Source organism: Hemicordylus capensis, chromosome 2 (genome assembly GCF_027244095.1).
Source record: "Hemicordylus capensis ecotype Gifberg chromosome 2, rHemCap1.1.pri, whole genome shotgun sequence".
NCBI lineage: Eukaryota > Metazoa > Chordata > Lepidosauria > Squamata > Cordylidae > Hemicordylus > Hemicordylus capensis.
Genome location: NC_069658.1, coordinates 292,279,955 through 292,293,961, shown reverse-complemented (window position 1 = coordinate 292,293,961; position 14,007 = coordinate 292,279,955). Strand labels below are relative to the sequence as shown.

At 42.2% G+C, this 14,007-nt stretch overlaps 1 long non-coding RNA gene across 1 annotated transcript; it reads left to right on the top strand.

The window, feature by feature from the left end:
• Window positions 1-643: 643 nt before the first annotated feature.
• LOC128341891 (uncharacterized) lies at window positions 644-13,267 on the top strand. The gene is made up of 4 exons (XR_008314639.1): window positions 644-3,295; window positions 4,017-4,130; window positions 5,983-6,121; window positions 13,075-13,267. It is a non-coding gene; the product is annotated as an uncharacterized LOC128341891 (long non-coding RNA).
• The last annotated feature ends 740 nt before the right edge of the window (window positions 13,268-14,007 follow it).

The following is a 14,007-nucleotide window of genomic DNA, read 5'->3' as shown; positions in this document are numbered from 1 at the left end:
TTGAATCAAGAATGTAGTATTTCCCTTACTGCTTTATATCTCAGTGGTGAATGAAAATACGAGCAAGGAATGGGGCTGGAAACATTAACAAAAACACATGACAAAAGTTCCAGCGGTTTCCAGTTACTGAAATGCTCATCTGGGCGAACATGCCATTTTTGTGAATATATGGCTTTTCCCTGGAATAAAATCGTATTTTATTTTATTTTTGATATATTTTCAAGCTATTGGCCAAGATGTTCCTATGGTAACAGATACAATTTCATTTCCCTGATGTACTGCAGAAGAAAAATGGATTGGATTTCATCTGACATGGAGCCTGGCAGCCCATATCACTGGTTATGAAGCACTTCCACTCAAATTATCCTGTGATAGGAGCTACAGATTATTTAAGGAAACCCAGCCTTCTGATTCTTTTAATTTTTATTCATGTTGCTTATTTCCCCCCCCCCTCTGGAATGTTATGGGAAGCATTAAGAAACATTTTAGACTGTCTTAAAGCTGCAGTTTGAAACACACTGGCGAACATCCTGACTAATGGAGTGAGGCTGCAGCAGAAGTGTCCTGAAAATATGTCCTTAAGGGCTTTGCAACCCTCAGGGATGTATTTTTGAAAGGCACAGACATTTCTGGAGGTAGAAAATATCAGCAAGAATTGCACATGCATGTGCTGTGCAAGTGGAGAAATCCCAGGAGTGGAGAAGCCTTCAATTGAGAGGACACAGCCTCTTCTTTAGTCAGGATGTCAGCCATGTACTAAAGAGCAATTCCCACTAAATTCAGAGAGACTTCTGAGTATATAAGTGTAGGCTTGCTCTGTTAATCATACTGTTATGCTCTGCCCACTTGCCCAACAGGTAAAAAGTTCCAGAGGTAGTGCTACCAAGGTTTGGAATCTTTGGGAGGAGAGATTACTGGAGCCATATGGAGTTGTCATGGTTGTTGTTTTGTAATATTGGCTCACATAATGAGGAAAATTACTCATCATCCCATCACCTAACTTGTCCTTTTAATTTCCATGGAACTGCATTGAATAATTTTCCTCAGTGTGTCAGCCATTTTGTTTCTTTACAAATATACAAGATGAGCACCAGGAAGAGGCAAAGAGCATGCACACCCCTACAAGGCAGCAGATCTACTGCCTCACATCAGGTCTCCAGAGAGAGGCCCTGTGTCTTCCAAGCTGTGGCAGCTTTCCATATTCTATACATTCCAGAATAATCTCTGTATCCCAAGACTATCCTTAAGATGTATCTCCTGACCAGGCATGAACTAGGCATTTCTGGATGATGAGCCAGTCATCTGCCTTACAAAAGAAATACCCAGCCATTGGCCACAATGATACATACAGTATAGCTCCCCACAAGGTTTCAGTGGAGCAATAAGATCTAGGTAACACATGCCTTTGTGTATGTAGAATGTCTGTTGAAATGAACCGGTCAACAAATGTTTTAACACAAAAGCACCATGTACTGATCCTCTACATAAAACTTTTGTGTGAGATGGCTTGGTAAGAAAGTTTAAATGTAAACATATGTGTCACACACATTTACTCCATAACAGCACAATCTTATGCCTATTTACTCACAAGTAAATCCCACTGTATCCAGTGGCATTTACTTCCTGTACATGTGTGTAGAAATTTAGATTCAAGTCTTAAAACTTTCTAAAACTGATGGTTAATTCAGACGTACAAGTTTGTAATATACTCCTCATGTGAGGACGGTGCCACCTCAAATTCAAACTATACAATATGTTGGGATATCTGTGATCAATATGTGCTATGTTTTCTGAAATGCAGACTAAGGACTAGTCTGCAAATTTGATTACAGGAGCAGTGTTGGGACTGATTATTTTCATGGATATCGTTTTTGTAATCAAAATTGCCTACTCCCACCTCTTTTCTCACCAGTGGGAGAAAAACTACAGGAAGGCGCAAATGTTCCTGTCACACACAGTGTATGAGAGGCCTCATTTGCTCTTAACCCTCTTGAAAATGGGTTTGTGAGTGTTGCTCAGATTTGAATATGTCAGACTTACTGACTGACATTCAGACTAATGCTGCACTTGTGCAAAGAAGTTACACAATTGCAAAGATGCTGTGTTAGCAGATGCATTAAGTCAGGATGTGCATTCCAGACTATTGTTGCACTAGTGCACTAGGGTGCCCTTGCACAAAAAGTAGATTCCCACATCCTGTTCTGCTATTGTTGAGCAAGTGCAGCTTTAAGATCCCCACAACTTCATGCAGCTCTGCTTCTTGTGAATGCCCAACTTTGCTCATTGTGCTACTGCAGTGTTAGTCCAAATGTCATCCACTGTATTCAGAGAATGAATTGCAGCTTTTGTTCTGATACCTCCGTCTTCAAGAAAGACATCTCACTGCATTGTGCTTTACATAGTGGCTGGCCTCTTTCAAAATGGGTGTTAGGTTGACTTTGGATTCATCATTGCCACACAGAATGTTGGCTTGAAACATTAAGGGCAGTAGTGAAACACTGAAATAATGGCTGGTGTGGCAAATTCAGGACAACATTGTACAGGTGGACCTCACTATACGTGGTATTGCTATTTGTAGTTCCGCATATCCGTGGGTCCCTAATTAATACCCAAACTTGTTATCCATGGACAGAAGAGTGTTAAAAACCACATATCCGTGGTCCCTAGGTAGCCAGTAATGATGTTGGAGGTAATTTCTGGCCACAATTTTGTAAAAATGAGCCATTTTTGTGGCTCATTTGTTTAAAACAAAGCCTTTTTTCAGTGATTTTTTCATGGAAAAATGGACTTGGGGGAATTTCTGGTCAGCTGGAGAACTGTGGAACATGGTAGGACATATTTCCCACATTTTCCCCACACAAATCCATTTTCACCCATTTTCCAGCCTACAGGAATCTAACCCCCCACCAATCCCATTGACTTTAATGCCCCATTATCCACAGTTCTGTTATCCACGGGTCCCCCATAGAAAGGAATCCCCATGGATAATGGGCTTCACCTGTATTTTACATCTCTCCCCCACTTTAATACAGATATGAAACCTAAGCTGGTATTTGTATTTGAAATGCAGAAGGTTGAGCTGGATTTGCATCCTAACTTTGATTTGGATATCTTATTTCTCAAGGTGGATATCCTGAAGTGTTGTATTTTAAATCCTTCCTTGTTCCCTTGAAAACAGATATGGGGGTCAAGCAGGGGGTCACCTAACAAATATGGTGATGTACGATTGTCCATACAAATATTACCAGAATAGCATGAGACCTAGTCATACAGAACAGTCTCCCATGGAACTTAGGTAGGTACAATGAATTGTCCCTAGTGGCCTTCTATGGTTGGTGGGTGATCAGCAAAGCTGAACTGCAACTATTAATCTTAGTTTCATCGTTGCAAAACTGAAACTATTAATCTTAGTTTCATTGTTGTGATTGTCAAAAACATTTCCATATTTTGATGTATCTCTCAGCATTCCCTTGAAATTTGCTCTATTTTTCATCTAAGATCTAGCCAGCATTTCTCAGAGGTAGCTATGCAAGGGAGGACCCTAAGAGAAACACAGTTCCTTTAGTTAATAATAATAATAATAATAATTATTATTATTATTATTACATTTATATCCCACTCTTCCTCCAAGGAGCCCAGAGCAATATACTACATACTTGAGTTAATCTTTCACAACAACCCTGTGAAGTAGGTTAGGCGACTGGCCTAGAGTCACCCAGCTAGTTTCATGGCTGAATGGGGATTTGAACTCAGGTCTCCTCAGTCTTAGTCCAGCACTCTAACCACTACACCACGCTGGCTCCTGCAGTCATAATCTGCAGTCATGAGAATACCACAGTCATGCATAACCAAGAGCTTTGCACATAAAGTGTTCAGTCAGTCATACAGAAACCCAGACCTTCATATCACAGAACTGAAAGCAAGGAAATGTCTCTGTCAAGAAGATATTTTAAAAGTGATGTTTCCAAGCTGACATGCTGTAAATAACTAATTAAGCTCTTTTAATTTTAAAATAGCTTGTCATTGGATGTCATTTTTATCGGAAGAAATTAGTTCCTTGGAAGGAACAAAGGTCAAGGCTGAACTTAGAGAAATGGATTATTTACTTCTTGATATCACAGATAAATGAGGTAGACAATCTCCTTAAGAACAGATGCCTCTAATTAAAATGCTGTATTGTCTCTAACATTTAACCTTATGAAAGGGAAACTGTCTCCATTCTTCCCCCCGCCCCCTTCTTACACTCAGAGGAAGCCAAGTACTGATATTTAGCAGACAGTTCATTTGTAGTATGTTTAGCACAAGTCAAAACAATACACAAGGGCTGTTCTCACGAACAGCCAAGCCTAGGCTTGGCTGCCCATGAGAACTGCCAGGATCCACGCAGATCCTCCACTACCTTGACGCCAAAGCTGGCTCCATACCCTGGCTGTTAGCCAGGGTTAAGGGCATGAGTGCACCCTTAACCTGGCTGCCAGGATCGTGTGTCTGCTCAGGCTGCTTGCAGATGCCTAGAATGCCCAAGTCCTGGGAAACTCCCACTGAACTGCACTCATTGCACAGTGTACTGAGGGATATTAGAGACCTGGTTGCATCATCCTGGCCTCCAGAGATCCATGCTGCTTGGTGGTCTGCACTCCCAGCAACATTTACATCTTCATCTGGGGGGAAGGTGAGTTGGACCCAGCCTCCTCCCCCCCGCCCATCTGGTCATGTGAAAGGCCTCACATTCTCCCTGAATTCAAGAACGATGTGAATTTGGACTGGGTTCAAATTAATTTTAATAACAGAAGCTTATTGGTGGTCACTATAGCTCTATTCAGGTATTCAAAATTACGCTGCTGAACTTGATTACAGCTGCCTAAAGCGTGTCAGAAGCCCCATCCCTACATGTCAATTATCTCCTTCCTGTCACTGCACATGGGGGGAAAAACTGGTTCTGTGAAGAGAGATGTACCTTAACCATGATGGCAGAGGCTTCTGTGATCAGCAGCCTAGGGTGATCCTATGAGAGGGAAAAGACTTGGGTGCGGGGAAGGGAGAAGGATGAGAATCTGCCTTGCTTCTCTGCTGAGTTCCTACTTCCCACTGTGGATTTATATTGCCAATAGCATCAACCGATGACCTTTTTTAAAAAGCCCAGTTGGATAGCTGCATTCAGGAGAAGCAGGGAGAATCATATTAGCTTTAGTGGAAGAGTGGATTTGTAGTTGCCATTCTGAATGCCTGTGTGTGTGTGTGTGTGTGTTTAAAATCAGAGAGGGAATAGATTGCATCTTGGGAATTGTAGTCATTTCAGGGGCTGCTCCATGATAGGACTAATGAACTAATGTGATATGGCAAAAAGTCAGGTAGTGCACCCCACTTGCCCACATTGCCATCTCTGTTGGTATACCAGCTCTCAGGGAACTTGCAGACCTGGAGCTGAACCTGGTACAATTCTCATAGCTGAGAACCTGGTACAATTCTTGATTGTTAAGACTGTAGCATGGGGTCAGACTCAGAAGGTTGTTAGAATTGAAGTTGGGAATCAAGATGACTAGTTGAATTGGAAATAAGTACAGCTGACAAACAGTGAACATGATTAGCATCTGCTTGGCTCAATGGTAGTACAGATGAGCACAGAAATTGCTTACTATCTATGATTCACCATATTTGAAGAAAGTTCTACAGTCATCTGTTGAGGCTGGTATAATTATTCAAGTTAATATGAAGACTATACAAGAAACAATTCATTGGAAGAACATTTAAATCTCTGCTTGTGGATTGTGGTTATTTCCCTTTCAGGTGTAAATACAAAGCACTGATAAAAAATGGTAATTTTCTTTTCCCTGAAGGGATCAATATTTCCCAGCAGGAGAAACATGTCCATTTTGACTATGACTTTTTAAAATAACTTATGATTATTTTTCATTATCACAACAGCTTGATTTATCTCCTTTGTCAATATTTGTCTCCATCTTGCTGCTGCTTATCTCCCAGTTGCAGAATCTGCCATCCTGATCACAGGCAAAAGTATGTGCTTATCATGAGGCCAGAATTGATTTACAATTGAGACTTGAGGCTCCATCCCAAAGTGTTAATAAGGATTCAGATCTAAAATGTGACGAGTTTGTATAAGGTAACTGGTGTAAGCTGTCAAGCATATTTTATAGTGTCTTATAGCCTGGGAATGGGAAACAAAGACATGTAGATCAAAACAAAGCTGATATAAACCCCCCCAAACCACTTATTTTTTAATTGTACCTGAATCAGTCTTGTGTATCATTATGGAATTCATCTGCTTCTTAAAATAGCCTGCCAGCAATACCATGCTTTCTGGTTTGACTAAACCAATGATGGCCAACCATCAGCCTGCAGACCACATCTGAGGCCCCCTGCAAGCTGTTGTTCCAGCCCCTGGCACCATTTTTTCCCCTGGCCTTCTACTAGGGATGTGTGAATTTGGGCGATTTGTAGACAGAACAAATCGCCCCTGTGTTTAATTGCCCAGATTCGGGCACAAAACAAATCACCCTGATTTGGAACTGAAAAAAATAAATCAGATATTTGGACCTCCATTTTGGGGCCAAAGTGGGCTGAGTAGTAGTGCCCAATGGGTGGAAGCTGCCACCCAAATTTCAAAGAAATTGGGGAAAGGGGTGATTTTTTTTAAATTGAAGTTTGTGCACCTAAGCTTTTCCCCATAGGGAATAATGGGGATTTCAGCAGCCCCATAACTCCATGTGGGGGGCACCAGGGTGCTCCAGAATGGGTTGTTGTGTAGTGCTAAAGGGGTGCCAGCCACCCCCAAAACCACAAGCCCATGGGGTACTGGGTTAGTTGTTACAAAATCCACGATCTTGTTGATGTTCAATGAAATGACAAAGATATTCATTCATCTGTGGTGCAAAATGATGAATGAACCAAGAATCCACTATCATTGTTCATCTTTGTTTATTCATCAGCTTTGGTACAAAATGATAAATAAACAGAGACTCTGCTATCAATGAAATGGTGGATTTTGTAACAACAAAACCCATTACCCCATGGTCATGCCCATGCCACGCAGAGGCCCATCCCACAGGTGTGGAAGCCTCCCAAATGGCTGCTGCGTCGGTGGGGGGGAAGGCCCAAATGCGCCAAAGAATGGCCGAATTGGGACTTTTTTTAAGGCGCAGCCTTCAGAACAATTTGTGACCTTAATTTAACAGTTTGTGAGTGCACAGAGAATTCACAGCAATTAAGGTCAGGTCACACACTGTTCTTTTTCTGAATGAGGCAGGGATTCCTATTCATTGCATTGAAACAGGCTAAAATCTTTTTAAAAATATAAAAAATAAACTATGAACCCCACTAGCTTGGGGCTCCCATGGGGAGTTGTGGTTATATCTAGCTTGCACCCAAATCCACTTTGGTGCCCGGGGGGTGCAGTTGGGGCATTCTCATATCCCCATTATACCCTATGGGGAAAATGCAAAAAAATGGGGGGGGGGCTTTTAAAAAATCATGTAATATCACAGGAGTGTCCAATTGCTTTGGGCTTTGGTGGGTGATAGGCACCCACAGGTGCCTACCACATACCCCAGTTTTGTGCCCCTAGGTGCTCTACATAGGTAATAATGGACCAGTCCAAGTCCCCATTATACCCTATGTAGAACCTTTTAGAACTGGTTCGAGTTGGATTCAAATTCAAACTGAACCAAGGGTGGTTCAAGCAAAACCAAAACTGAACCTACCCATCCTGGTTTGAATTGGGTTCAAATTCAAACCAAACAGGCCAAACCGGTTTCATGCACGTCCCTATTGTTTGGTCCAGCCACTCAGAGCTTCAGGGCTCAGGGCGTGGTGACTCAGACTTCTCCTTCAACACAGTATACTGTGCAGTGAAGAGGATGCTAAAATGATTGACTGACTGACTGCTGGGAGAATCCAAGCTTTTTTAATATGGTTTCAACAGACCATAAATGGTTTCAACAGACCTCTCTTTGTTCCCTTGGTGGGAGGAGTTGCCCACACGTGAGTTAGATATCGCATTGTTGCAGTTCCTTATTAATAATTACTAAAGTGTGGCCCCAGTTTAATTCCATCATGTGTGTCCTGTCTTTATTGGAGTATGGACGCAAATCACACCCACTTACCTTTATTATTCCGCTCTTGGCTTTGAAAACAATTTCTGAATATTCTCTTCTCATTTGTGAAGTACAATTGAAGACTACAGAAGGGATCCAAAGAGCTACTTTAGACTCACCCAATAGCTTGTAGGCATCCAATAAAAAATACAGATGATCTCAAAAATTAAAACAATGCATAATTAAAATACAAAAGTACAGATAATATAGATATAAGAATAATCTCTATTTAAAAATTTAATGACCCATAAAAAACAAATAATAATACTACATAAAACACAAAGTAGCAACAGTGAAAACAACACTTTCATTCAAAAGCCTGGGTGAAGAGCTATGTCTTTACTTTTGTCCTAAAATTTGTCAAGAAGACTAAGAAACGGATACCAGCCGGAAAGTTATGGGCAGGGGATTGGTCTAAAGCAGTGGTTCCCAACATGGGCCGATCCAGATGTTGCTGAACTACAACTCCCAGCTCTCCCAGTGGCTGAGGATGCTGGGAGTTGTATTTCAGCAACATCTGGAGGAGCCTGGGTTGGGAACCACTGGTCTAAAGTCAACAATGCTAAAGCCCTGAAAGCTCATGGAGCTAGTTGTTGTTTGCTCACAGTCTAAAGAACCAATCTTCTGAGCTGACATATTAGGTCTATGCAATACTAAATGGTTGAATCTGAAAAGTCTGCCTATCCTCCATGCTGCCACATGAAAGCAGCTGTTCCCATCTCATCTCTACACAAAGTAGTGCTGTGTACAACACCAGGGAGGACCCTTAAAAGGAACTGCAACTGTGGTGAGTCATGGCAAGCCACGAGAAGTCGCAGCAGTGTTTATGGGAAAACTGCTAGGAAGGCCTTTTTCTTCCTTGCAGGTAACTGATGCCCACCAGCACATATGCACATTGGTTAAATCACAGCATAAAAAGTGGTGCTGATGTGATCACTAGATCACATCAAGATTCCTTTTTATTGTTAAATCATAATACAGAAAAGCAATCTTGATGCATTAGAGCGATCATATCAAGATTTCGTTTCATGCTTCGATTTAATACATATCTGCATGGGTGTGCATCAGTAAACTCCAATGAACAAGATAAAAGTTCAGGGATAAAAGAGTGGAAGAAGAGCGGCAGATTGTGAACATATTGATGCTGCTCCATAAACAAGATCAGGCAATTAAAAACCAGATCAGGTGCCCCAGCCATGTGCTGACAATTGCATTGCAGGTGACCTTTTATTTTATGTACTGCTTTTGCATGTTGAGAAAGTTACCATGGAGAAAACAGAAAATTATCTGAAATTTTAGATTAAGCTTGTTGGTTAATAACTGCCTGTTAATCCACCACCTATGGTGCCAAATGAATGGTTTGTACACTTAGATCTTCACCTGCTCAATCATTACTATTGATCTAGAATATAATTTAACTAGCCAGATATGCAATCATGGATAGATACTTTGTTGTAGGAGATATATCGGCAGATTGAAGTGAAATAATTTTATGGAGAGAAAGCATTACTCCCACCTTGAAGATGGAAATGAGGGGTCACATTTGGAGAATGCTGTTATTGCACAAGTAAAGAAAACTGCTTTGTTACTCATGGATACATCAGTTACTTTAACCATATACATGGAGAAAGCTATGTGTGGTATTTCAGGTGTATATAATTCTTCTTGAACTCCACATTATGCTTTTGACAGTGCAAATGCACTTATTATATTCCACAGACTGCAGCAATAGCTATGCCCACAAAATTGCATATAATGTTTGCAATGCCTGATGTAACAGGGAGATAATTATAGTGCTCCCAGAATGTGACAGGTGTCAGGAATGGAAATGTTCTTTCTCACTGACTTAAATCTATGGGAGATAACATATGCAGTGAAATGTGGGCACGTTCTGCCACAACCATAGTCTCAATCAGTTAAAAATTACTTTCAATTAAATTTCCTTGTTTTACCAAACACCATAACACGATCAGTCTCTATAACCTTGGGGCACGTAGATGTCTGTCTATTAAATTTATAGCAAGAACACTGAAAGTGTCTCTTCTATTAATAGACTTCTGTTTCTCTGTTTAGAACCTCTCTGTTTTCAAAGGTCCAGTATGTACCTGTTAAGCATCTCTGGCACCAAAGCATCACCATACCATTCCTACCCCATGGCTCTGGACCAGTGTCAGGGGTTATCATCATTGGACAGCTACCAAGAGCCCACCGCTGTTTCCTTAAAACACTTCTGGGCCTGTAGCCTCTTGGTGGCTGTGAATCTCTCGGGTCCACCCAGTTTGGAGATGCTCAAGGAGCACAGTTTGTCGCCAGCCCTAGTTGTTTTTATTATTAATTTATTCGATTTCTATACCGCCCTTCCACAAATGGCTCAGGGCGGTTTACGCAGAGAAATAATAAATAAATAAGATGGATCCCTGTCCCCAGATGGCTCAGAATCTAAAAAGAAACATAAGCTAGACCCCAGCAACAGTCACTGGAGTTCTTCACTCCCAATCATCCTGTCTACAAATTTGTGCTCCATGTCACATGTCTCCATGTCTAATGCCCAGCTCCACTTCTGAGCATAGCTGTGTACCACACTTCTGCCTCAAACTATCCCTAATATTAACCCATATTAAAGTGGCAATACCTTTCAGTGGTGTCAAAATAGAGTTGCCAGGTCCAGATGATTAAAAAGATATCCATCATCGAAAAAGTGGAAATAGAGGACGCTTTTCTCACACACACACACACACACACACACACACACACACACACACACACACGTCTCTAAAAAGTCTCCACTTTGCATGACGTTTGCATATGTTTAGTGGTATTTTATGTGCATATTTTGATTTAAAAATTGGATAATTCGAGAATAAATGCAGCCCACCACTGTGAAGCTGATAACCAGGTGAGCTGTATGTCTGCTTAGTCTGCTTTTTAACAGCAAATTCATGTCCTTGTTAGGTTTACCACACACTGGACCGGGTCTCACGATCCGTGAGACCTGGTTTGGGGCGGTGAGTGGGAAGAGTGGGCTAAGCCCACTCTCCCCGCTCACGAGCAGGGAGGGAGTCCTAGGTGGCCGGATTGGCTGCCCACACGATTGCAAGCTCTGAGATGGAGCCGGCGGGGTCTGGGAAGCTCGGGGGCCGCGCAGCTCCTGGAAGCCCCAGTATGCCCTGCGCAAGTGCACAGGGCATACAGGGGAGACCCCCGTAGCTAGGAGGTGGCTTTTTGCCTCCCCTCCAGGGGTCTACTCGTGAGTAGGCAAGGCACGAAGCCACGCCACAGCTACTCACGATTCTAAAAACCAGGTTTGTGGCGCTCTCTCTCCGCAAACCTGGTTTTGGGGCAGGGGTTCTTGAGTGGGTTACCCACTCCAGAACCACCGGGCTCGCAGCCGAGCCCGGTGGTTCTGACGAGCAGCAAAAATTGGGCTAGTGGAGGCTAGCCCGATTTTTGCTGATCGTCAAAATAGCCCCAGTACTAGTAGCAGATGCGCCCCCATGCATGCGTACGTTGCATGCACATGCCTGACATGCACGCTCACAAGCACGACATGTGCACGCTTGCGCATCCGCTACTTCTGGGTACTTCCGGTAAATGTAGCGAAGGGGGTGGCAGGGAGGTATGTTGCCACCCCAGGGGATGTTTAAGGAAGCGAGCACCAGTGGGGGAAATGTGGTGGGGTGGCTAGGGGGGTAAGTGCATTCTCTCCTGCCCTTAAAGCTGCACACACACACCCGCCATTGAACTGGCCCCCACCGGTTCTGTGCACACGCCCATTTGAGACACCTATTAGATAACTCTGTGACAGTAATTCAGATTCAATAATAATTATCCGTGCAGGGGTTAATTCTTATAATTTAAAAATTAACACCAGTCAGTAAATCAGTCCATTTTGTAACCGGAATTACCTATTTTTAAGTCATCAAATTCATTTACAAAAAATATAATAATTTTTAAATGTGCAGATTACCACATAGAAGGCTGCCAACCCTAACATCCCATGGTTCTAAGCCTTGCAGCTCCTAGAAATATAAGAATATAGAAATCAGCTGGGAGCAGCAGGTGTTAGTGTTGACCCCTGAGCCACTGGTATCAGTTCTTCCAACACAATTCCACCCCTCACATACATTTATTGTTTTCTCACATTAGCATGGTATGGAGCTATGGGACTTCTCAGCTACAGATATGGCCAACTTTGGGATATAAAGCTTACCTGTTTGGTTTTCCTTATGTCTCCTACCTGTGCCTCCTAAAATATGACCCAGAAGGTCCCAAAATCCCAAGGAACTACATTTGGAAGACGTGGAAGGTTGCAGAAGGAAGGAGGGGATAGGCAAATATAATCCCTTCCCCCCTCTGTGACTGCATGTCCTCTTCTGCCAGTATGACGTTAGTCTGGATGTTGATCACAAATTTTAATATTTACATTTATTCTTAAGAAAAGAGCCAACAGTATGTGTAAAACTGAACTGAACAATAGCTCTGAGACTGATTTAAGATCACCTAATCCTCTGGCAATAGTGATGGTGTAGAATTCAACAGTGTTCGAATGGGAGGCTGCTGGGACATCCACATTAGCAATCCTATGTTCCACAGGAAAAAATGGTATATGGGTATAATAAATAAATGACACTCTTTCCCATATAGTAGGAAATTGTATCCAGCCTCCTGTAAGCTATTCAGCATATTATACTTCCAGGGGGTGGGAGATCTCTCTCACACACACAATCTTTATTTTTTTTTTCTTTTTAGTTCCAACATGACTTTTCAGAAACACTTTTCAGACATTCCCATTCCTCTGTAGTTGCTATCAGCACATGCCAGATAACATATTCATCAATTTCACTTACCTCATCCTTCTAGAGCAAAAGCTCTTTTATTGGTAGATTTATATTTTATCTCTCTTCTGTCCATCTTGTATGCACAGCAGTCTCTTTGATCTCTCTGATTTCGTTTTCTGATGCAGGTATGTGAAAAGAAACACCATCTGTGAAAATGAGTCTCCTTCAGATCTGTTGACTACAAGGCTCTGTATTTCTTGATGCCTCTGCCTTCTAAGACACAGCATTTTGCTGGTGTCTGACTGTGTGTAATGTACTGCAATTCATATACAGATTAATCTAATAACTTTTTGACTTTCAGTAAAGTAGCACACATTCTATCTTCTTAAAGAAGTTTGTTTTTAAAAAAAATTCTCAAATGACTTTAGAAGAGATGAATGTGATGTTTTATTCTCAGAAATGCTACCTGTTCCACGCGCAAGTACAGTGAGACAGGCAGAGCTGAGGGGTTTCAATGCGTGGATGAGACGTTGGTGCCGGGAGGAGGGCTTTAGATTTGTTAGGCACTGGGACACATTTTGGGGCAAGCAAGGCCTGTACAAAAGGGACGGGCTGCACTTGAACCAAGATGGAACCAGACTGCTGGCGCTTAAAATCAAAAAGGTTGCAGAGCAGCTTTTAAAATGACACCTGGGGAACAGCCGATGGGAGCTGGACAGTATCCCGTTTGGCAAAAGCCATCCTTTAAAGTGTGAGGCTGCAAAGAATTCAAATAAAACAGATGGGGACGGAGCAGAACTGCATAAAGAGCAGACGAGAGGCTGTGCCAGCAGGTCAATGAGTCAAAGGAATACCATACATCAGGGGAAAGATTCAGTGTATAGGTGCTTGTATGCCAATGCCAGAAGCCTCCGAGCCAAGATGGGTGAGCTGGAGTGCTTGGTTGCTAATGCAGAAATAGACATATTGGGCATAACAGAAATATGGTGGAACAGTGAGAACCGGTGGGACACTGTTATCCCTGGGTATAAACTCTATAGAAAGGACAGGGAGGGGTGCCTTGGAGAAGGGGTAGCACTGTATGTTAAAGAAGGGATAGAATCTAACAAGCTAGAAAA